Source organism: Cydia pomonella, chromosome 24, assembly GCF_033807575.1.
Source record: "Cydia pomonella isolate Wapato2018A chromosome 24, ilCydPomo1, whole genome shotgun sequence".
Classification (NCBI taxonomy): Eukaryota; Metazoa; Arthropoda; class Insecta; order Lepidoptera; family Tortricidae; genus Cydia; species Cydia pomonella.
Window position 1 is genome coordinate 9078332 of NC_084726.1, and position 26562 is coordinate 9104893.

Genomic DNA, 26562 nt, shown 5'->3' on the forward strand with positions numbered 1-26562 from the left:
CACGCGAGTCGACGAGACAGGACACGAACTGCGCACATTCGCATTCACAAAACATTCGCTTCATTTGATGCGAATGCGAATGTCGATGCGAATATTCATGACATCCCTAGTTATAATGAAGAAACTGCAACCATTTCATTTTTTTATTATTGTAAGATTTAGGAACGATAAACGAATAAGCAGCATACAATTTTTTAAAAGCGTAACGAGTGATTTGAAAAGTGGTATCTAGAGCATTGCGCCTAAACGTACAAAGTTTAAACAAATTTTGCCTTGCATTATTATTTCATATAGGCGAAGCCATACCAAACAATGAAATTGTCGCGATCGCAACCTGTAGGAGGGGAGCGGGGGGTGAACCACACGACCAAAACGTCGTAAGCGCCGTTAGGGCTCCTCTACACGATGGCCCAGCGTAGGCCAGTCTTTAGGACGCAGCTATGCGATGAAATAAGATAGCAATATCACTTGCTCCCTCTAACGCATAAATGCGATCATATATTTCTGGTCGGGCTTTAGGCGTACTATAATTATCATACGCCTGGCAACACTGCTAGGAAGTTTTAGTAGTCATAACGTCTTTATTTGTTACGACCCCGGGTCAAAGGTCACTGTTTATCACCTGACATTATGACCTTATAATGTTCCTATTGCATGCTCGAAGTTGAGTCAATCGCTCAGGCGGATTAGACGATGATGGTAGTCTATTTTTTTGCAGGTAGTGGCACGCGCCGTTTTAGTTAACAATGGACAAAGGATAAGCCGTTGGGGGCCAGCTACAAATCTATCAACTATACACAGGCAGACTAGCAATAGCGCCGCAGAAGCGCACGCATGTTTGCTGTAGATTGCGCGCTTTAAGCAGTGTCCAGACAGTCCAGACACGGCAATTTTCGGTACAATCTGATAATTGTCAATATATAGTTCGTGGCATCCAGGATGACGCGCAGATTTATCAAATCTAACCTCTAATAACATGACATTAGGATTTAATGCTCTTTAAGAGGCTGTCAACACCCAATGTCCTTGAAATTGATGTTACTTAACTTACATCAATGTACTTAAACAGTTTTTTAAGAAAGACTATTTGTTTTAGACAAGTAAGAAAAATATATGTTTATATTAATTATATTTCAAAGACCGTGGTTGTACTCGATACATGATTGAACGAACTCGGCTCGATGGAAAATAATTGCAAAGATTCGTCTTAAAATCACAATCAAACGGTTCTATGTCTTTATTGTTTTGACTTATGGGTCTGCAATTAAAATCACAATTACAAAACATTTATATCTAAACCGCTGTTGAGTAAAATATTACACTAATAATCCACTTTTTTTATTTAAATATTTTTCTTATTATTCCCTGGCCCAGGCCCAGTAACATACGACAGTGCTATCTCATTTACTCCGATACAAATAGACAGTGTGCGCGCTTTAGGTATTGACAGCCTCTTAATAAGGTAATCGACTCAATATATGTAGGTTTACGAGCATTCTTTTTCGACTCGGTAAGCAATTGAAATATATATCCTCTTTTCTAAACTTCATAATAAAGAGACTAAAAACACATAACTGTTATCAGTATTCATAAGTTTTACTCCATTATTCTTCTGAAATGCCACCGGTCGTGTCACATTTTCCGATACATAAAATGACCACGTTTATGAACTATGTTTTATGATGTCAGTGGAGACGAAATAAATACCTAGGAGTGAAATTTTAAACGTAGAAGTACTAGGATACCTACTGAATACCTAGTAAGGTAAAATCTAACTTAAGATTATAAAAATATATAAAAACTCCGTAAAAGTTAATTAAATATAAATTTCTAGATGGGAGGGTGTCATCAAAAAGATTGCAGGCTCACTCTGGAGAAAAGAAGCAGATAATCGAGTTTCTTGAAGGAGATTTTGAGAGGTGTCCAACAGTGGGCGCATACTCGATGAGAGGAAATCTAAATTTAAGGAGTATTTAGAATCTATCCTTTCGTCAAATCTTTCCTGCTTGGTTGCTGCCAGAGAAAATTTGAAATATAGAGGTGGATTGTCAAAGTAAATTTTGTAGCCACAGTAAATTTACTGCCATATTTCGACACATGATTAACATTTTTAGAACGCCATTTGACTTTGATCCTTATTATTTCACTGATATGTGTTAAATTTGTTGAATACCAAAAAGTGGTGCCATATTACCGGGCATCGACTAAAGGTTGTGGCGTCATCGCTCGAAACGATGCCGCCACACTTTTGGCTTTTTGGATCTATTAGATGGCGCCACTTTTTGATATTTGACAAATTTAACACATATCAGTGAAAGAATAAGGATCAAAGTCAAATGGCGTTCTAGAAGTTTATATGAAATCGATTTTGTATGAAGTAGAAGTGCCATAGTCATTTATTTTTAAATAGTAGTAAAACTGGCTCCTACATTTTATATCTAAAAATCATCGAAAGTGCAAAAGTAAGTAAAGATTACATAAAGCTCTTTATTTTCGAATATGAATTGTTTTAATAATAATTAAAACAAACAGGTTACGAGTCAGTTATTTTCGTCTTCTTAATTACAAATTAATTTCGATACAGTTGAGCATCACTTAACAAGCACACATGTTGGTCCATTAACTTAAACTAATATCTATCTGCATTATGACATAGACTAGTAAATATTCAAGACCTCCATACAACACTGCGTCCCACACGTGCCTTATTTTTTTGCTTTATACGTACAAAATCTGCTTCCTTTGCTTTTATGACTTTCAAACTTAAAATACAACTTTTCTGGGTACTGTCCTATGCAAAAAAGTACTATTCAAACATTTTAAGCTTCACCATCATCATTTTAGCCTTCAGTCACCCACTGCTAAGCATATATTTTCTTGTACGCCACGCCACGTGGGGCATATATTGTATGGGGGCTGCCAGTCTTCTTTATTTACTAGGCTCTGATTATGGTAAACTAATGTAAATGTTATCTGCTGGACTAATCAAGCGACGGAATGGTTCCTAATCAGAATAATTTAATATAGGACTACTGTTATACCGTGAACTTGGCTGGAAAGTTAATGGTAAAGGTACTTTTCTCATCATCATCATGTTGGGGAGCTTCATTTGGGGAACCTCGGTTCACTTGAGGAGCATGTGGCTCGATAACCATATCTTAAAAAATTGGCACGGGCACTAGTACTTCAATGTATATGCAATAAGGTCGTGTATACATATTTTTGGCACTTTGTCCGAATCAAGGTATATTTTAACCATAGAGAAATAAGTAAGCATATGTAGAGTGCTCACTCCATACATCAGTATCCCTAGTGTAAATTTATTCGATAGCGAAACCTGACGTACGCGTTTGCGTTAAGTCTCATTTTGTATGGGGTTTAGAAACAGCGCGCCAAGCGGGACGTTTTGGAAACTCAAAATCACATACAACATGACACTTAACGCAAACGCGTTCGTCACGTTTCGCTGTCGAATAAATGTACACTAGGGGAACAGTTTTCTTATCAAAACTTACTATTTTCGTAGTCGATACGAAACGAAAAATCGAATGCTTAACAAGTGTCAACTAGGTAATATTATAACCGATATTTTCAACTCCTTCTTGTAATATTAGTTGTAAATTGTTGAGCAATACACTTTTCGGCAGTCACGACACTCGTGACATCTAGTATCACGTAGCGGTACTGATAAATCCGCTACTTGACGCTAGATGTCACAATCGTTTTGGTAAGAAAACTGATGTATGGAGTGAGCACTCTATGCTTACTTATTTATCTTAGTTTTAACTAAAAAGTGATGTGAATAAAATATGTATATATTATACTGTTTAAAAGTTCATGGTAGACTTTAAAAAGTGCGAGATTACGAAGTAATGAAGGTAACTTAGTTTGTTTCCATTATTTGCAATTTATATCAAACTTCACTGTACTAAGTACAGACTTTCCTTTTATATCTGGGTAAAACAATTTGGCATACTAAGCAAGCTTAGGTACGGTATTATCGCAGTGACCTATAAAAGGTCGAAAAATCTGAACAGAACAACAGTGTAAGCACATTGGAACGAACGAGGGTCGCATAAATAGACCCTTTAACTAATGCATTACACATTCTGTGACCTTACTTTCCTTAGTAGGGCTTCTGTTAGGGCCCAAAATGTTTTCCCGAAAGATAGTTATACAGCTAGGTATTGACTTGTATTCCGCATCACTTTGGTCAAAATTCTTGGGCGTATCATACTAGGGACAGCAGTTGACAGCACATATGAATGAAACACGATGTTCAACTCACAGTCTTTCTTTCGGTTATATTTCTTATTCCCAGGAGCCGCCACCGACGTCGTCTTCTCCCGTTTTCGTCTGAAGAATGATTGATAGCATAACTTCAATTGTTTTGACAGCGCACTCTATGATGCCTTGGCGGAACTGCGTCGAACGCCACTCAGATGTAATGTAACACCCTAGCTTGCTCTATTTGTCAAATATGGCGAAATTAATCGCATCGTAAAGGCGATAAATGGCACGATTCAGTCGTACTCTGACAAATAAAGAAAGTTAAATGCTATAGCATGTCTTTCTAACTGTAGATTATAGTTCTCCTGAGAAAACCCATACAAAAAGCCCCACCCCGTCATATTTTTTGGGGACAAAAAACAAGTCAACAATAATAATTTTGACCCACTTAAGGTATCGTTTGGATTCCGATTACATCAGCATTACTGCAGCAGTATTGCAGCGCGTCATTACTGCCGACTGCACTGTAGTTGAAATTGTCAAAAATCCAAGCAGCAAGAAATAAAAACAATCATTTTATTTATTTCCACAAGAACAGTTACAGTATACCAGTTATACTTGCTGTTAAATAATCAAATAAATAAATAAATATTATAGGATACATATTATTACACACATCGACTAAGCCCCACAGTTAGCTCTGGTACTCAGACAACGATAGTATAATATATAAATACTTAAATACATAAAAAAAACACTCAAACCCATGTGCTTCATAGACAGGGCCGCTATCCACTGGGTCAGAACGGTCGTCGAAACCACAGAATCTAATAACATAATAGGGTTGTTTCCAATTTTTTGAAATGCTTGTATTACGTTCTGTATTAACTAACAGTTGCCCTAGAATTCAACTTTTATACTAAAAACGGCTTTAAATATGTTAAATTAACAAAATATATTTTGACAGATGCTTTCGCGCCCAAAACGCTCTTTGAAAATTGTGTGACGTCACAGTTTACGGTTTGACACATAACTACATACACACGTAGAAGATACGAACTGACATTTGTTATTTGTTGTTTATCGCCTAACTGTCAACAGTGTCAATCTGAGAGTTGTGACGTCATCAGAATCTTCAATGATGTTTCGAGTTTGGTCACGTGACGTGTGCCAAAAGATATTTTAAATTCAATATTTACAAAAATATGGTCATTACAGGTCCCCTAAAAGTAGTTTAACATGTTCTTATAATCCAAAAGAATTTATTGGGATACAATTCTGCCCTAAGATTTGTAGATGGAAACAACCCTATTGCGTTGCACAAATGTGGGCACCCGCCAAACATGATTTTGGGTGTGTCATACTCAGGGCTAACACAGATTCATTTCTGTGAAAAAGGTGTGAAAACCGGAAACTGGAAACCATTCTCGAACCAATAGTGAAGCCCTTAAGCCACACCCTATTTCAAAACCAGCCATGGATCTTTGAACAGGACTCAGCTCCTGCACATAAGGCAAAAACAACTCAAGCCTGGTTTCAAAGGAACAAAATTGACTTTATTGCCCACGAAGACTGGCCGTCCTCCAGCCCGGACCTTAACCCCCTGGATTATGCCATATAGCAGGTTATTGAGGAGAAAGCCTGTGCTAAACCCCACACAAATCTTAACTCCCTCAAGCGGGCCATAGTTAAGACAGTGACGGAATTAGACATGACAATCGTGCGTGCCGCTATTGATGACTGGCCTCGTCGTTTGAGGGCCTGCGTCAAAGCCAGAGGAGGCGATTTTGAATGATATTGTCATATGTAATTCCTGATTTTGTGTACTTCATTTTAATATATACTTTATTAAACTTTCGTTGGTATATTTTATGTAGATAAAGATAAATTTATAAATTTCTTTTGCAGTTTCCAGCAGCAATGCAGTCGGCTGCATTACTGCAGCAGTATTTCAGTCTCATACAGTTGAAAAGTCACGATGTTAAACTTACCCAGTCATAAGCTGTCGGAAAGTCTCCGAAATTATGGTTTTATCGGATTCGAAATTTTCCGTTTCCGAAATGTAAGATTCCTTAATTTCCTATAAAGATTTACTGAAATTTCGGAACTTTATTGAAACTTTCCGCAAATAGCACATCTGAAGTTAAACTGCCAGCGGCAGACAAAGATACAGTTTTCCTGATAGTCTTTTTGATGCAATGCTAATGCTAGATGCTATGAATACCTAAACGTATGCAAATGAGCAAATTAACATAATATATGCATTGACTAGAAAATGGTTTCTACATTTGTCTTTGTGACATTGTTGCTCCTATAGCTAACCATTATCTACTGATAGGGTAAAACCCGGATAGATGCCGAACTTTTCGAAAAAGTGTTATAATTTCAAAACTTTTAATCTTTCGTTAATAATGCTTAGGTATTATACATTTGTAATACTTATCTATAAACTCATACGAATACGAACCTTATAGAAAATATATTAGTTTTGGAATAGGTACAATATAATAATATATTTCAAAAGAAACTCACGTATATCTTGGTGTATGAATTATTAAATCTCTAAAGGCAACTATACCCCAAAAATCGCGGCAACTATCATTTTTGACATGGATGCCTTTTAATTTTTCACTAAATCGAAACGTGAACTTCATGCACTAGTGTATCGATATAATTAGGACAAAAAAATAATTTAATTCCACTTCAAAAGATATATCACCGTTAGTACTAGCACTAGCACCCGAAATTGTGAGGCGTTTTATGCACTCGCCGCGGAGATCATCGCAAAAAGAATGCAAACACGTTCAATCCTGGACAACGCCTTTTGGAAGGCTTGTGCTTAATATTTTAAACTTTTATATTTTCTTTCTAATATAGGGAAGTTAAATTTTTTGAAAGTTAGGCATCTATCCAATAAGGAATCTATCCCGGTTTTACCCTACTACTACTAATATTATATACATCGCTTTATTCATTAAAAACAGTTTTTTTTTGTTATAGGTTTAAAAAGTGCCAATAAAGACTACTTTTCTAAAATAATAACTAATTTAAAATCTATAATCTATCTTAGTAGACATAGACATCTGTATAGTGTACTGAAACTACCATCATGAAACGTGTAGTGTACTAGAAGAGAGGCCTATGCTCAGCAGTGGGCGATAAAAGGCTGATATGATGATAGTGTACTGATTACTGCACGTAAGGCTAATAAAAAGATGGAATAATAAAGCGCCTAACTGCAATTATTTTTTTGCAAACATCCAAGGAATTATTACACTTTAGATCAATTTGATCGGGTCCCCCGAGGACCTCCTGTAAGAAGCGATGCACGTCTAGACTAAATTTAGGGATATAGGAGAATGTAAAATACACTGTTTCGGACGAAATTTGAATTCACTCCGGAATACCAGGCCACTGCTCTACCATCTAAGCTACCGTAACACACGGAAAAAACAGTTATGTTAAATTTACAGATAATTTGTAAAATTTACAGAGATATGTGTTAAATTTACAGATTTCTCTGTAAATTTTGCAAATTTTCTGTAAATTTTACATAACTATTTTTTCCGTGCAGGTTTCTCGTCAGTCAGACTTTGTGATTGAATATCATTCATCAGCAAATCAATAACAGATTTTAATAGTTGGTGTTACTAGTAATTATTTTCAAGTCGAAACTTATAAACATTGTCTGTTGTAAAATTTAAGTAACAATCATAGTCTTGAAACATATTCTAGAATAACTTTCAGCGAATTACTTATATTCAATTTAATTCATTATCTTTGTTCACTGTTTGAAAAGCTACTACAATTCCTAATCTATCAATAATTGGAATACTTTTAGTGCATTATTATATCAGAATTTATGCAGCATTGCAATTCATAACCTTTGCCGCCGGATCTACCTTATCAACTCAAATTTTACGACTGAGATAAGACCTATTTTTTGGTTTGAACATTGCAAGGTTGATGCAGAAGCACTGATAAGCTGCCATACTATGTAACCTAGCGGTTTCAAAAGTCTAAGATCATGTCACCAATTTAAATTATCTGCATTTGTTAAATACGTGGACATCTTGTGCTAATTAGTCGCTTAATTTAAGAAGTCTATAATGTTAATTTTGGTTTATCATGTGCAGAATTTACAGGTAGTTTTGTTTAATATAAATTGATGCGCACCTAACCTTCGTGTTCAACTATCAAGATTTTAAATGTCAGAGTTCAAAAATGTAAGGAGCAAAATTTGGAAAATTAGTTGAAATCTATATTTATAATGACTTTCAACTGAAGCTCTTGGGTGATCAAATTATCACTTAATAAGCAGACATGTTTATTTAGATTTTGACCAATGTCAAGATTTTACGACTTTCGTGAACTTAGTCAGTTATCTCCTAGAATTTTATTGATCGTAAAATTTTATCAAACTTTAAAACTAAAAACAAAGTTGTCTTCATTAGACTAATGAAGATCTTAAGCAGTCATTCACGGAGTATCTGGCACCTAAATAACATGTAAGTAAAAATCTCGTACCTAGGATAGACCTAGTTCGATATTTCATATAATTTTTCTACTTTTAATTTAGTATTATTATACCAGCGCACGTTCAGTGATAAAGAAAGTTAACGTGATTTTGTGCTAATTTTCCTTGGATATTTGTAGAAGTATTCGAATAAGAAATGGACGTGCCGCCACCTGTCCCACCGAGACCTACAGCTTCCAAAATCGATGCGATTTTAGGAAGGTCACCATCTGGACACGAGAGAAAATCTGAGACACCATCAAAACAGTGAGTAGAGTGTGTATTATGTAAATAATTTCGCACAATTTGAAAACACATCGTCCCCTTTCTGAGTGAACTATGTAACCACATTTTTGTCGAAATTGAGATTAGTGAAAAACCCTCCTTAACACTTCTGGTGAATGTTTTTTATAGTATCCCAAAAACGGCAATTTTGCAGAAACGTGGTTCACGTGGTTCACGTAGAAATTTTGAATTTTACGTTTGCTTGGATATGACGATCCATTTAATCTTATCATGGAGTCTTTGCTCAAAAAGAAACTCATAGAGATTCGAACGTAAAACAATTTTTGTGTTTTTTGAATTTGTTCATGTCTACAAATGTGTTAACTCTGTCTCGCCAAATTTGATCTAAGAAATTGATCAATTTTAAATAATTACAGGTCTTACACGGAACGACCGGGCACGTCTCGTCCGTCGAAGCCGGAAAAGTACAAAACAAATATGTTCGGCTCGTCGCAACCTCCCCGCCTGCTTCCAGCAGCGACTGCAGAGACGCACATGTATTTATACTTTGGGAAGTCTCAATCGTCTCAAAAGCCTCCCAGGAAATGAATAATTTTAATTGTCATATATTTTTGAAATAAATATATCTTGGGTATTTTGAGATATCAACAGCAACTAGATATCGCCGCCTCTATTAATTGGGTTACATGTTAATTGTTTGATAACCTTTTTAAAAGCAGAGATAAACTCAACTCATGTTTATTCAATTTCTTAATAATTAGATAATGGTACCAAGTTCTTTTAGAGATAATTAGCAGAGCAATTTATTTAAAACTAATTTGAAGGCACAATCACTAATAATTATCCAATGATTTATTAATTTACGATTGATAAATAATGAAAAGCTGATACATTCCAATTATGATAAGAAATAAGATACTTCATAACAATATGTGGAGGAAATTTTGAACTAAGTTCATTATCAACTGACAACAAACTATATACATTTGTCTGCCAAGTAACACAATATTTTTTATAGAAAAACGAATTTTTAAGGCAATAACTTCAACGATCTTCAATTCCACTGATTTGTGATTAACAAACAAATTGAATTTAAATAAAATATTTTGAAGTTGTCAAGTCCTTTTGAAATTATAAATTTCGACTTCAAAACTGTTCCTAGTTACGCGAAATTATAAAGGTCTTCAAACGTCCAAAGTAAGAAGAATTTCTAGCAATTCTAATCAATCGCCCAAATAAGTAGTTCACGTAGGTATTAGATATGCATAAGATTTTCCCCAGTCCCAAACATGTTAAAAAATACGATAACTATTACAAACTTATCTATTCCGTTGAAAGTGTCACTATCATCGATATATTCTTAACAACTGGTATGTGGCGGCATTAGTTCTAGGCTTGGCCACCGGCAGAATCAACTTTGTGATCCGTAGACCTTTACTTAACACCCTTGTCGATTGCAGATATCGTTCAGTATGGAAATTAAAGAGTTGGAAACCAATTTTAGAATAATATTTAAGTTGACGATATCCTTACCTAAGTCTATTGAAGTTGTTCCCTGCCTGTATTTATTTGGGAGTTGGAATAGTATGTTACATGCTTAGGGCAGTAAAGTAAGAAATGTATATACTATTTTTCTTTTCGACGGAGCCGGAAAGAGGCAAATTCGTTTAGCGCAGCGTGTTGAAAGTTGACGCTTTCCGCACGGAGAACAGAAATCACCTCAAAGCCTCATCTCATTACCTCTCACTGCCTTATTTTGCCTTTATTTATTTATGTATATGTATTTATGTTATATATATTATTATTATTTAGTATAATTCTTCAACATATATATTCATGCTGGATATGTGATGCGGTTTCTATTAGTATTATTCTAATCTCGTATCAGCACTACCCGTTCATTGTTGTAATTTATTGGTTTCCTGCTACCCAAAGGTTGTCTGGAAAACATCGCTTTTGAGCGATAAGACCGCGTGTTGTTACCTAATGTAATGTGTGTTCTTTTTATGTATTCCCTTTTCATTATGTGGTACGCAATAAAGAATAACTAACTAACTAACTAACTATCGTGGCGCAGTGATCCAAAGAGGGTCTTGGCCTCCAAAACGAGAGAATGCCACCTGTCCCGATCCTGTGCCACTTCCTGCCAGTTGTCGGCTTTGAGTTGGCACAGATCCGCCTGTACACTGTCGCTCCAGCGGTATCTGGGCCGACCCACTGGACGGCGACCAGTCGGTTGTCCCAAATAAGCTCTCTTAACACCTCGATCCTCACCCATCCTCAGTAAATGGCCGAACCAGCGAAGTCTGTGGCATTTCGTTTCGCCGATGATATTGGGTTCGGCCACTAACTCCTCGATTTCGGCATTCTTACGGATCCTCCAGGTGCAGTCATCTCTTTTGATAGGTCCCAGGATCTTCCGTAACACCTTTCTTTCCGCTACCAGGAGCTGACTCTCTTCTTTCAGTGTTAGTGTCCAAGCTTCGCAGCCATACATAAGGATTGGTCTTATTATAGTTTTATATACCCGTAACTTAGTATTTCTGCTGAGAAGCTTGGACGCTAACACCTTATGGAGGGCTGCGCTGCATCTCAGGGCGTTTTGGATGCGTATATTGATCTCCTCCTCTCTGGTGTTTGTGTCGGTAATCGTGCATCCGAGGTACCGAAATTTGTCAACTCCACGATAAACGGTGCCTCCAACATGAAGACTGTCACGCTTGACGCGTGTGTTTTTGTACCGTTTCATGTGGAGGTATTCGGTTTTCGACTGGTTGATCCTGAGACCTATCATACAAGCCTCTCGTTCCAGGACACTAGCTGCTTCCGCCACTTGTTCACGGCTTTCCCCTAATAAAGCGCGAGTTGTCAGAGGAATTCACGGTGACTACCGGTCTAAAGCAAGGGGATGCTCTATCACCTGTGCTCTTCAACCTAGCTCTTGAACATGTTGTCCGAAAAGTACTAGAATTGGACATAGGAGTTGAGTTGAACGGCAAGCACAAGGTGGTAGGGTACGCCGACGACCTAGCAATAAAGAATATATTATTATTATTGTATCTCCTTGGATTTCACGGGCCTATAAATCCCGGTCTTTAATATATTATTATTATTATAGTTATTTACAATACATGTGCAGAAAATAGGAAATTCGCAACGAGATGGCGAATGGGAGCGGTGGATTAAAGGTGTATTCTTGACCGCATTTAGAAACTAAAATGTCAGTTAAAGGTGTATTCTTTTCCGCATTTAGAAACTAAAATGTCAGTTAAAGTTTTCTGAAATCGGTCGTGGTTTAGAGATAATGACCATTCTTGAGAAAATTTGTTGTGTGAAAGGTAAAAAACGCATTTTTGACTGCGACACTGCTACTATGTGACTTGGTTTAGACATACCTACTGACAGAAATCAAAGTTTCAAAGGGAACTCGTATATTATTAATGTTTAATATTTGTGGTAATTTTTTCGCCAAGATGTAAAAAGATGTAACGTGTCGTGTGAAAAAAACACACACACACACACAAACCCAAAAAAAATGTCGAATTGGACCAAAATTTTTTTTTTTACTCCTTATTACCTCAGGAATGCGTTGTTAACATCTGTCGGGTTACTCGTACCCACCGTGTATATTTCAGCGACCCAGTACAAATTAACAATCACGGTTCAATAGCCAAAGGATACCGTACAATTGCAAACTTTAACGACCTTCAACTACGCTTCTCATTGTTTATTTCAACTGTTTCACCATTGTAATAAAGTAGTTTTTCACATGCACTTTTTAAGCTATACAGACCTAGTTTTAAGGTCAGGGATCGGTCCTAACCTAACAAATGTCTCAACTCAAACACTATAATTAAGTAAGTTCGTGGACATTCTTTGAAGTTACAACAGTTGGTAAAAGGCTTGTTATTCTGGGCCTAAGGGCAATGAAAAGGCCGTTTAATGTCTCAATAGAGAGCAAAAGTAAAGGTAACTTACCTGGAATAACTAAATTTCATGTTTAAATTCCAAAGGTGAGGAAGACAATCTAAATCATTGTTCACTTTTCCATATATTTTGTTTTCAGTGGCTTGCATCTTGTACGATCAATGAGAGAACTGCCAAATTTTTCATACACATCTTTTTTTTTTTAACAACAACCAGTGTCTATGTCTCAAAATTAACTGATGTAGGTATCTTCATATATGTACCTTGGAATTAGTCTCAATAACGGTTCAAGAATAAATTCTCAAATCAAGTAGAAAGTCTTATGAAGAATATTAAATTAAAACTGACTTTTTTATTTCATACAAGAAAGTAGTTCCTCATCTTATCATAATATACTAGTGAACCGCCCCGGTTTCCCGGTTTCGCACGGACCTAAACAAATTATGGCCTAAACCTTCAAAGAATCAGTCTATTTATCGGTGAAAACCGCATGAAAATGCGTTCAATAGTTTTTGAGTTTATCGCAAACATACAGACGTACAAAAATAGGTACATTGTATTTCATGGGGGACGAAAATTTCGTGATTCTTTATAAAGAAATGCGAAAAGATCTCGAAACAAAGACTTGTCGTAAATGTTCATAATTATCATGTAATTAAAACATGTCGTCTTAAAATGAGAGCATAACTTTGATTTGATGTGAGAGTCTTCTTAGCGATGGCTTAGTGTGAATCTTGTCTTGGTCTCTTAACACGTTCATCGATACAGCGCCATTCTCTAAATTGCCTGCTGTGACACAGGTAAATCCCATACATGATGTTTTCCTGTCTAAGGACGGACTGCCACATTGCATTATCTATAAAAGTTGTGCCACATATTGACAGCTCAGTTTATAAACATCTTTATACATTGAAGATGATAGTCATACTAACATTTGATGTCAACTGCTTCATTGCCGCTTTGTTGTTTACTGTCGTAATTATTATAGTTATCTCAGTAACTTAACTGTAGTTGGTAGCTGCGCGCAACTTCGCTCCCTACAGGTGTCCACGGATGACCAACGTCAGCGTACTACTTCAGTAGGACCTGGCATTATGCTGAGTGTTCACCTTTTTCAGTATAATTATATACAGTGTACAAGTTAGTTATAAGTCATTTTTTCTCTTTCTTTCTCTATATTTATTGTATAACTGTGTACTTATACTGAAATAAATGATATTCTATTCTATTCTATTCTAAGAGGCTCGTGATACGGCATCTCATCTATAGCCGTAACGTCCTCCGTCGTGTCGTGCCGCAGCATGCGTCATGTCCTTATTTATACTGGTGGTGCATTAACGTCGGTAAGTCACTCTGAAGATTTTGCTGCGACACTAGAAAGCCTTTAGATGTGCCTAAAATGGCACAAGATACTTGTCTTCATTATACTCTTATGAAAACTCGCCGCCTGGATAGCGGTTTTGTCAAAGTAAAAATGATCGGCTACAGACGTGGTGCCATATCATGAGGCTCTCCATTTACGTCTCTCGGCAGACTGTTCGTGAACGTGTTAAGTTTATTCTGTACCATACCTTTCCCTTTACCTATTCCATCAGACTGAAAATACAGGTTTAGGGCAGAAACATTTGTGCAATCAACCTTTAACTAATTGAATAATGGCGTCCGTAACATCGGTTTGAGTTGCAAACGATGTAAATAAGGGACGGAACCGACAGACATCGCCAAAGGTTTGTTTCCATCAATTAATTCAAACTATCGATTGGAAACGGTATTGTATCGTAAAATCTATTGCAAGTCACACGAACATTATGATGGCATATGCTGTCGGTAGTTGGGATTAAATTTACTGCCATCTTTCGACACATAATTAAAACTTTTAGAACGAACGCGATATGTGTTAAATTTATTAAATATCAAAGAGGCGCCATCTAATAGATCAAAGGCCAAAGATATGGCGGCATGGTTTCGAGCGATGGCGCCATAACCTTTGGCCTATGTCTGGTAAGATGGCACCACTTTTTGATATTTAACACATATCAGTGAAAGAATAATTATCAAAGTCAAATGGCGTTCTAAAAGTTTTCATGTGTCGAAAGATGGCAGTAAATTTACTGTGGCTACAAAGTTTTCTTTGACAAATTATATTTGATATTATTTTTATAAATACTTTGACGCATAATCTGATACGTTACTTTGGCTGACTCAACAACACACTTGTTACAAAGTGTAAGGCTTCATTTGAAATCGTTTGAAAACGAATCTCTCCCATTAATTATCTTATGCGAGAGAATTAATTGTTCGAGGCGTAATTACGCTGCGAGCGTACTTAGTAACATATTGGATAGCGAATATCACAGATAGAATGGCCTGTTTACTTTTGTTTAAATAATAAACTAAAAAAAAAGTTTATTGCAGGTACAATCGGGGACATTCGAGGAGTACCAGTTTAGGTTTTTTTTTTGCCTCGATCCTTACGAGTGAGCTAAACTCCGCCTCCCATAGAGATAACTAATTACGATGCATTTAGAATTATTTATCTTAATAAAGGGTAAAAGCAGTTGATTAGTTGTTTAGGCTCAACTTCGCCATTCCTTAAAGATAACCAATAAGGATGCGATTAGCATTCCTTATCTTAGTTTGCAAATGGCCGGCATTGCACTACAAAGACAATGGACGACAATAAACTTTACCTGAGCTAACTTTTTTCCGACACCCACTTTTTTAAGTGCCATACTATTGGTTATTACTTGTGTGTTATCGCCTCAACGCCTACAAGACGTTTAAAAGATAGCCTTTAAGGTGGTTCACCGCGAATGTCCCCGATTGTACCTACCTATACGGTTCTCTCCCTTTTCGCCGAAAATTGTATTGCCGAATTTCACTTGCCAACCAACTTTTCGCAGAAATTTCATTTGGGCGAATTTCATTTCCCGACTTCACATAATCCAATCTAACCTAACCCAACCTAGTACGCAATTTTCATTTCCCAACTATGGAGTTGGGAAATGAAATGGTTGCGAAATAATTATTTGGGAAAAGTTATTCTGCCAAATGAAATGTCTGCGAAAAGTTGGTTTGCAAGTGAAATTCGGCAATACATTTTTCTGCAAGGCAGGATATCTACCTTACCTACCTATACATTTGTGGAAAACGTTTTATTTAATTTGTGGCTATTATTTAATTTGATAGGAATGGAATCGATTGGCATAAAAAATAGCATGTGATATTCATCAAAACTACCCACTTTGAGAGCATGAAAAATGCTAAATAATATTTTAACTATAATGAGTAGGCGGCTCTCTTTGTAAAGCAAAAGTAGGTTTAAAGCTGCGAAAATGGGAATTGTATTACTAGACGTTTGAACTTTACTCAGTTAAATGCAATAACAATTATTCAAATAGAATTAGTAAATCTTTGCAAGTATTCAAGTTAAATCTTACTATTAAGAAAGAAATGGTTAGACAAGAGTAAGTATGTGAAATTGAAGCCAACTCGAATTTATATTGAGATACCAAAATCATGTCGTTTTATTTTCATTCGCGCGTGCATTTTTTTTGTTATACTACGTCGGTGGCAAACAAGCATACGGTCCGCCTGATGGTACGCAGTCTCCGTAGCTTATGTATGGCTGCAACTCTCCGCACCCTCGTTGAGCTCTGGCAACCTTACTCACCGGCAGGAACACAACACTATGAGTAGGGTCTAGTGTTATTTGGCTGCTGTTTTCTGTAAGTTGGAGGTACTACCCCAGTTGGGGTCTGCTCTTGATCTGGAATGACATCCGCTGTGCTGTGGCCTACCACACAAGGCGAGATGACATTCACAATGCCCATAGCTCTCTTTTGGACATAATTTAAGGACGTACCGAGCTGTACGAACCTACTGGTTAAGCCATTTAGGGTTCACTTTACGTTGGACACATCATAACGTTAGTATTGATAACCAAAACAGCTTGAACCCTAAGTGGATTAACAATTTAAGTCTGTGACCGTACGTGTATTGGCGCGAGCGAGATGGGCAAATCATAACAAAATGACATCATTTTAATATCAAAATATAGATTCGATTCAGCCTCAATGTTGAGCTGTTTGAACAAGAGTCGTTAAAGTGAATACTCAAAGTTTAGTAATGATAGTACAATGCTGTCGCCATTTATTTAAAATTATGGCGTGAAAATGGGGTTGAAAGTTTTTAAACAATTTCTACGCGGATACTTATCTTGACTAAGTATACAGTACCGTAAATCCCTAGTTAAATAGTCCATGACTATGTTGAACAGTAGAGGACTTAGTGCCGAGCCTTGGTGCACACCAACTTCAATTTCGAAGTCACCCGTGGCGCCTGCAGAGCTTACGACGCGGGTCGTTATGTTCTGATACAAGTCCTGTATAATGTTCAATTGTTATACAAAGAAAATAGAACCAGTAGAAGTTTTGAATGGTAAATATAAGTATATCTTCATGTTATTTCAGAATGTTGTTTTAAATGAACCATCGATTGTATGGCGGCGGTTAACTTCGCGTGACTCTTAACTAGGTGTAGCTAACGTCAGTTAATTGTGTACGATTGGCTCACTGTAGACCGTCAGGGGAAATCAAAGTTTACGGCGACGAACGTGGCGGAGCCAAGAACGTCTGGGCATCAGTTTTCGTTAGCGCGAGTAAAGTTAAGCGTATTTATTTGCGTTTTATCAATAACATATCGTTGGGCGGATAAAGTGGAGGCAGATCTCCGTGAGCTCGGCGTCGGCGAAAGCTGGCGTGGTACCGCTCTAAAAAAAAAGGTGGTTAGTGGTGGTAAAATCGAAGCTCACGAATTGCGGGCATCTCTCCCTGTCACTCTAATGACGCCATCATGGGAGAAAACTTATTTTGGTTTGAGTCTAGTATTAGGACTTTTAGCCCCAAGAGCATAGTTCTCAACCTAATACAAATACAATTTCAGCAGTATCGGAACAGAGGCTTTAAGTTTTGTATCAACGCAACACATTATTAGTCTGTGATTAGCTTCACCTGGGAAAACCTTTACGATTGAGTTTCAGATAATAATAAGAAATGGCAGGGGCTAATTGCTTAATCTGACGGTTACAAGTTCGAGACACAGTATCACATTGTTGTCACTTTCTGAGTTCGTCACTTTCTGTTTTCGCCACTTTCTGAGTTCGTCACTTTCTGAGTTCGTCACTTTTTTAGCATAATATAAACTGTATGGCATTCAGGATGTTTTTTTCAGTGGCCATTGAAGAGAAATGAATTTATAGACGATAACAGGAAACTGTCTTAAGAGGAAAGGGGACTGCCGCTTCTCCATACAAACGTAGTCCTCATTTTCCTCTCTGCATACTGATATAATAGAAAATATTTTTGCGTAATTTGATGTATGTTAACTATAGCTATGCCCCTACGTTTGACTTTTTTCGGTTTTTTGATTATTGACAAAATTAGGAGCGAAAAATTTCATGCAAATGTTTAGATGCTCCTAACTCTTATAAAAATTCGAGAAATATCGATCGTAGGAGCACAGCCATGGTTGATATACAATCAATTGTGTAAAACTAATTTCAATAATGCTATCCAGAGAGGAAAATGAGGACTGCGTTTGTATGAAAAGGCGATATCGCGCGGGGAAGTTTCGTCTTAAGGTACCGTTCGGATCCAGACTGCAACAGCATTACTGCAGCAGTATTGCCGTATTGCTCCCGCAAATGTCAAAATCGGTTGCTGCCCAGATTCATCATAAGAGAGATCTACCTAATCTAGCAAAAAAGTTGTAAGCTATAATCATAACTGTTGAATATGCACGAGCCAGAAAGCAGTCATTTAAATGCATTGAAAACGAACAAGCGCCAACAACGCACATTGTTTGCCGGCTGCCGTGCGTACTTGAGAAAGCAATTTTCATATTTAACAGAGGTGATTTGCAAATGCTTTTTAATATTGGTACTGGAATGGTGAACTTAAAAACCTCAAATATCACAAAATAGTGGATATTACTAAGAGGGAAGTGCCGTAAAATGGGTTGAGTAGGGATGACAGAGGGGTGAGTAGGTTTTTATAGGCTACTGCTACGTAAATTATATATTCTAATAACAAATCAAGCTGTTATAATGATCATAATCCCAAAGTGTCTTTGAAGTAATATTTGTCGATCCTTAATACAATAATTGCGTAAAAAATAAAATTGTACTTACCTCAACGTACGACAGATTGGTATGATGAATTCCATGAAATGATTATACCAGGTACCGCTAAAAACGTTATTCTTATTTAATTTCTATAAGCCGGCAACTATTCAACTTTTTTTGAAAAACTAACCAAGATTATTTACAGCAGTGACTAAAGCGTTCGTCAATCTGAAAGTCACACTGCCGTGTTCTGGTTTTATCCCGTGTACCGGTTTGGACTAATCTCCCCTACAAATAACATACAAACGTAATGCAATTTTGCATTATTTTTTAGGTCTGCAGTTTTTTTTAGTTTATCGTAGGTATGTTCGGTTAAAACCGGACGGGGTGATACCAGATAGTCCTGGTTCTATAAAAGTGTCTTGTTTTTACAATACACGTAAAATGCGTGCTTGGGTACATTTTTACTAAGGGACAAATTCGAGTATTGGTATACCCGGTTTTGGATAAGGTTTGGGATAAAACCGTACGAAATAAAAGTTGGTTGTATTTTCAATGTCTGATAATGAAAATAGTGACCTCACATAATTATTATGTTGGTAGTTACATCAATTTTAAACAGAGACTAGTAAATTTGGTAGATTTGAATAAAAGTGTTTATTTAAGATGGCGAGGACCTTTTCGTCGACAGCCTTCTTTATGCCGATGACGCAGCTTTTGTTGCTGCCTCTGAAGGTGAGCTTCAGATGATGATTAATCAATTCTCTGAGGCATGTTCCCTGTTTGCCATGTCTATTAACACTAAGAAAACAGTTGTGTTGGCTCAGGGCATGGCTGTAACCCCAACAATTTTGCTCAATAACACGCCGTTAGAGGTAGTTGATCGGTTTTGCTACCTAGGTTCGACAATAACCGACAATCTTTCGCTCGACGCAGAGGTTGACGTTCGCATCGGTAAGGCAGCTACTACGTTCGGGAAGCTTAGTACTCGTGTATGGCAAAACAGACTCCTGACTACTAGCACCAAGATGCTGGTCTTTCAGGCTTCTGTGTTGAGCATACTCTTGTACGGGGCTGAGACCTGGACCACGTATGCCAAAGTCGAACGCCGCGTCAACTCCCTCTATATGCGCTGCCTACGAAAGATATTGGGCATATCATGGCAGGACAGGGTGACAAACCAAAAGGTTCTAGAAATCGCACAGCTGCCCAGCCTGACCGCGCTTCTCAAACAGAGGCGACTGCGTTGGCTGGGGCATGTGTACAGGATGGAACCTTCTCGACTGCCACGCCGTGTTCTTCTAGGTGCGGTAGCGAATGCAAAAAGAGATGTTGGAAGGCCATTGCTTCGCTTTAAAGACTGCGCCAAGAAGGATATGGCAGCTTTTAAGATCGAGCACCGAAACTGGGAGAAGCTTGCGGAGAAGCGAGCGGAGTGGCGCAAGTGCGTTGGAGATGGTCGCAAGTTCTGCGACGACGCCTGGTTTGCGGCGCTAGCAGACAAAAGGGAAAAAAGGCACCGTAGCGAAACGTCACAGTCCGTCGCGAACTTCCCTTGCCAGCTCTGTGGCAGAGTATGCCGCTCTCGCATCGGTCTTTTCAGTCACCAAAAAAGATGTTTTGCGGACATTACACTATAGATCGTCTGAAATAGACGCTAAGGCCAGTAGTAGTCCCCTATAGATTTGCGATTGTCATTTTTTGAAAGGGTTTCTACGGAAGACCAACCGACAAGGTATCCAAAAGGTACCTTGACCCCAAGCTGAATGAAAACCTTTTCTGCTAGTTAAGTTTTTGTTTTTTTTTTTAAACTAAGGTTTATTAAGGTTAACCCCACTAAATATGTTGATCCATTTATAAAATTAAGCCGTGATACTATTTTAGGCTCATTGTGACAAGGTAATAAAGCATAATTATAACTTTACTGTAAACTCTTTAAAGTAATATTTAACCATAATGGCGTATAAAGGTATTCCCGTGTTCGCTCTTACTCGTACAGCGACAAGGTTTCTCGGAGTTACCTCTCATTATGGAGAACTTTTACACAGTCTATTGTGTACAGGCGAGGAGAAAAGTCTTAACATAAAGGCCAGCCCGCGTAGCCAACAAGACAATCGTTAATGATAACAGTTTTTAATGATTCACGGTTAGCTTCACTAGACTTAAATCGACCGGGATATAAACCGTGATTACCATTTATATTTTTTTGAGCTCCCGATATTTCGACGCAGTTACATGCATCTTGTTCACGGGTAACTGGAGATACATCTCTAAAGAATTTTAATATTTATTGTTTTTTTATCATAGTTTTTTTGGGTAATTCGACATTTAGAAACTGTATACATATCTAATAAAGTATGTAATATTTCATTTATTCCAAAGTTGTAATTGTATTTTGTTATTTTTATTGATTGTAAAAAATTGACACGTAAAAGTGCCGCTGTGGCCTATTTGCTGTAAATGTTTGTTTGTTCGGTGGGACTAAGTCGATTTGTGTAAGATTTACTCTATGGAAGGTACAATCTCCTTAGGCAGAACTGTTGCAAAAGTGTCCAGCGTCAGCTATAAATAATAGTTCCAAATCTCTCCAGAGTAGCGCTAGAGTAGCTAAGAACCTAGCCGTTATTGACGGAGTGAAGTGCGCTGTCTATGATTTGATTTTTTTCAAATATTCTAGGCATTGTAGCGCCACCTATTTAAGGTTTTTTGACGGACACTTTTTGGTACATGGAGATTGTATTCCTTACCTCCACCTTCCATAATTTACTCATAATATTTTTATTAGTTACGTGCGCGACTGTACTTGTCATAACGCAATCTTTAGCACACATCGTCGCGAATGTCTCGTATTTTATGCAAAGAGCATCTATTCTCGCGTTACTGCGACACTGGTTTCGGCGTGATTCATAAGAGGTTATTTATTTTTCATCACACTTGTCCGAAAAATATGTTATTTCATGCAGGTATACTGAAGGACAAACGGATGTGTTGTTCCCGCGGGAGTTATGGATTGTGAAAAATTTGTTTTTAAATTGTGTCACTAATTCATACTAACTAATTAGGTATAAATGAGTTTTACTTTTAAAATACTGACGTTAATATTTTATTTATAATTTATTTTTATTGTTTATCTTAAAAAATATTTAATTTGAATAATTTAATAGGCATTTTATATATTTTTATCGAATTTTTAATCGTGGTTGAATGCCAGATAGGCTTTGCCTTCGATGCCTAACCTGTCAAAGAATGACAATATGGCGGATGAATGTTTGAAATGTCACCGTATTTAAGAATTACTTCGCTTAAAATTTAGGTTTTTCTTCGCAAGTGTGATGACAAAAATTGTGTGTAACTCCAAGGGTAAGAATATTGCAAACAATAACATTTTTTTGCAATGGGCCACCGTTTACGAGTTCTTTATGAAAATAAGAAAGGGACCTCCCATTAATATCGTTTTAAACATTGATTCTAAAGAAAAGTGTTTTAAATGTTTTTTGTAAAAAATTTAATGTAGATTATTTATGAATTCGGATATTTTTTTGCTATAGGCCACCAATCACAAGTCATTTACGAAAAACTAAAAAGGGACTTTAAAATTGATTATTATTAACATTCCCGCTTTAGTGTCTTTTTAAATATTGATCCTAGCGAGAATTGTTCCACATCATGTTTCTTGTGGGAATTTTTATGATTATTATTTATGTATAAGCTTTTTTTGCTATGGGTCATACTTCATGAATTATTTATGAAAAACTAGAAGAAAAGGAACCTTAGGATTGATTTTAATTAACTTTCCCTCTTTAATATATTTTTTAATATTGATCCTTGCGAAAAGTGTACTGAATCTTTTTTGTAGAAGTTTTTGTGTAAATTACTTACGTTTAACAACATTTTTTGCTATTAAAAATTAACAAAACTTACCATAGAATTTATTTTAATTAACTTTCCCGCTTGATTATCTTTTTAAATATTGATCCTAGGGAAAAAATGTAGTACAGAATCTTTCTTGTAGGAAATATTATATAGATTATTTGCGTATAAGAATTTTTTTTGCTACGGGTCACCGTTTACGAGTTATTTACGAAAAACTATAAAAAGGGACCTTTAAAACCGAAACTAGGTTCGATTTTTTTAACTGAAATTATTGAAATGAAATGTAATGAATGAAATTAATTTAATCTAGAAAATTATTTCCATATACATTTACGCATAATTTATTCCGTTATCTTCCATAATTTGGAACCTAGCCCACACGACATTATGAGTATGATTTTATGAACTCGCGTAGTAATGGCAAAATTCATATTCCCGCACCTGTGTTGGCTTGAGAAACTTTATTCCGCACTGTAGTTGTTTTTGACTTTTATAAGAAAAAACTTCTTTTTTTTAATTTCAGTTTTGACGCTTGGGCGTTTCTTTTTTTGACACTATTTTTGAAGTGACCTTTTTTGCCAGTTTTGTGTTATTTCTGCGCTGCGTGCGTTCGTAAGTATGTGTGTGTTACCAAACATCAAGTAAGCGTTATGTCTTAATGTACATATATGACTGCCCACTGCCTCTACTTTTTACTACCCTGGTACCTACTTATGCACTGCGCTATCTGAGTCATAGAAATGGTCATAAAGTTCCCTTACAAATATAAAATAAATACCTACCTAATAATTCACAATAAACCACGGACTAACCTCAATTTATAGCAAGACTGGGTTTAATATGATTTACTGGCCATGGCTAGACAATACTTAAACCGAAATCTATTGTGTTCTGTGGAAAAAGATATTATACCTGCAACTTTTTGTTATGATATAAGAGGCAAACGGGCAGACGAATCGCCTGATGGTAAGCTATTACCATTGCACATGAACACCCGCAATACCAGAAGTGTTGTAAGTGCGTTGCCAGTATTTAAGATGGAAGTACACTCTTTTCTTCAGGCTTTGAAGATCGTATCGGTCCGAAAATACCGCAGGCAAATACAACGTAATTACACAGTGCAAGCAAAGGGAATTGAAATAGAGGTGGATTGTCAAATAAAACTTTATAGACATGATTAAAACTTTTAGAACGCCATTTGACTTTGATCCTTATTCTTTAAATTCACTGATGTGTGTTAAATTTGTTAAATATCAAAAAGCAAGCAAGTTAGCTAAAAGCTATAGGCAACCTATTGTATTAGTTGTGTGTGAGTGTCACTCCCGCCCGAAATTCACGAATCTTTTGCGATCTATTTTAACCCATGCATTATGCATGGAATTAAAATATTCTGCAAAGTTGCCTGCACTGTCAGCTTAGCGTTCTTACGAACAGAGTAGTCACTACGAGGGTTTTTTTTTTTCGTTTGTAGAGTCATTGGTGTGAGTCAATCGGCCCTCGCTAGAATTACGGGCGGCCGGTTGCTCTTTGTTTCGTAGGTACTGTCTATTGTTGTGGTTATTGGTGACTATGTAGTAGTATTTTGGTGAGACTGGCCCCCGATGTTACGGGCGGCCGTGTCCGAAATTTTCAGCTAAAAGTGCGATCTGGTATGTTATGTTTCTATGTTTTGTTGAAGGTCTTTAGTGTGTCTATTACATATTTAGTATATTTTATAAATGAGTCTAGCGTGTCTTCTTTTTCAATTATTTGTTTTATGTTGAAGGGATCTATGCTTTGGTACCTATTTTCCACAGATTGTCTCGTGGACGCATCTGGCATATGAGTATCTTGGACAGTATTTCATCAAGTTTTCGATGGTTTGTTTGGTGGAATCGTAGTTATATGCTCATTTTTAGACACCTTGCAAAGTAAGCCAGAGCGGCCAAATCCGTTTGAGGGGAATTCCGTACACGAGCGTATTTTTCTTATTTATTTTTTTCACTCGTAGGCATCAGAGCACTACTTACTACGACTGCAGAAACTAGAAGCAATCGCTGCTTTGTCAATGAAGATAACAACCGTGTATTATTGTTTGAAAAAAAATGCGCTCATCTGTATGTAATTTTGCGCAGACGGATTTGACAGCATTCCCGTAACGTAGCATTTTTGGTTACGGAAGGTGGAGATAAGGAATGGAATCTCCATATACCAAAAAGTGTCAGTCATAAAACCTTAAACAGGTGGCGCTACAATACCTAGAATACTTGAAAAAAAAATCAAATCATAGACAGCGCACTTCACTCCGTCAATAACGCCTAGGTTCTTAGCTACTCTAGCGCTACTCTGGAGAAATTTGGAACTATTATTTATAGCTGACCACTGGACACTTTTGCATAAGTTCTGCCTTTGGAGATTGCGTTCCTTAACTCTACCTTCCATATTTTTGGTTACCCACTTATGTCGGTCAAAAAGTTGACAACGTTGCACCTCATTCTTATTTAAAAATGTGCTTAAGCAATAGCTTTTCAGCTTTTCTTTTCAAAAATTTCATTATACAGTGTGTAAAATTGTAAATCCAATACGGGGGATACATTAAACTAAATATAGAGCTTGGCCCTGTAATCATTAAAGAAGATTATTAAGTTACTTTATTATGACCCCGTAATGAATAATGATATAAGATTTATTTACTAATAATACAAGAAAAAAAAATAACGGAATTATACAAAAAAGAATTGTATCACGGAAAAAACAGTTATGTTAAATTTACAGATAATTTGTAAAATTTACAGAGATATGTGTTAAATTTACAGATTTCTCTGTAAATTTTACAAATTATCTGTAAATTTTACAAAACTATTTTTTCCGTATTGAATTTACACATTGTAGTACAGTAACGGCTGAAAATATATATACGGACAAAGTGCCAAAAATATGTATACACCTTAATATATGGGAAATAATGTCGTGTATACATATTTTGGCACTTTGTCCGAATAGATATTTTCAGACGTGACTGTAAGATCGGCGGTCCTCTGGAGCAGGGCAATCATGGTTCCATTTTTATCGCTTGTCACTATTATGCCCGTCACTTTCGCACTTACATACGAAACAGGCATAGTGACAAATGATAAAGAGCCGACCATCTTAGCCCTACTGGACGCATTTCTCAACCGATTTTCGTTAACAACCAGTTTCTCGGCAACGTGGGGACCAAACTTTTTTCTAATCACTAAGCTGTGTCTTGGTATAAGAGTAATCTGGTTAAAGCAGGCAAAGGCACGAGCGCAGTTTATCTTGTTAACCCTTGCCCTGCGATGCCCAAAACAGCCGTGTCTTCACTAGCTACCTACTCACTTACGGCGTTTTTGTTTAGGACTTGTACCGTCTAAGCAGAGTAAAAGGGCTCTTTATATAATAAGTTTATGTGTTATTTTGTGGACATGCTTTGGGTAATTTTATTATATTTTCAGGATTATACTAAATTCCCTAACCACACGGCAGGTCAGTATGTTTTCAAAGACTAAAATTGAAATCATACCTAATATGTTTATTAAGATTGGGTGAATTGAAAAAAAAAACATAATAAAGCGTAGTTAAGAAGCTGTGGTTAGTTGCGATACGAAAATTAACCATGTAGTTGTTGACGACCGGTTTGGCCTAG

The 26562-nt window shown here is 36.7% G+C and overlaps 1 long non-coding RNA gene across 1 annotated transcript in view; it reads left to right on the top strand.

Moving 5' to 3' along the window:
- Positions 1-25284, top strand: part of LOC133531183 (uncharacterized) — a 111075-nt gene extending 85791 nt beyond the window's left edge. Inside the window, exon 2 of the long non-coding RNA XR_009801491.1 lies at positions 25139-25284. This is a non-coding gene — a long non-coding RNA (uncharacterized LOC133531183). The remainder of the gene's footprint in view (positions 1-25138) is intronic.
- The last annotated feature ends 1278 nt before the right edge of the window (positions 25285-26562 follow it).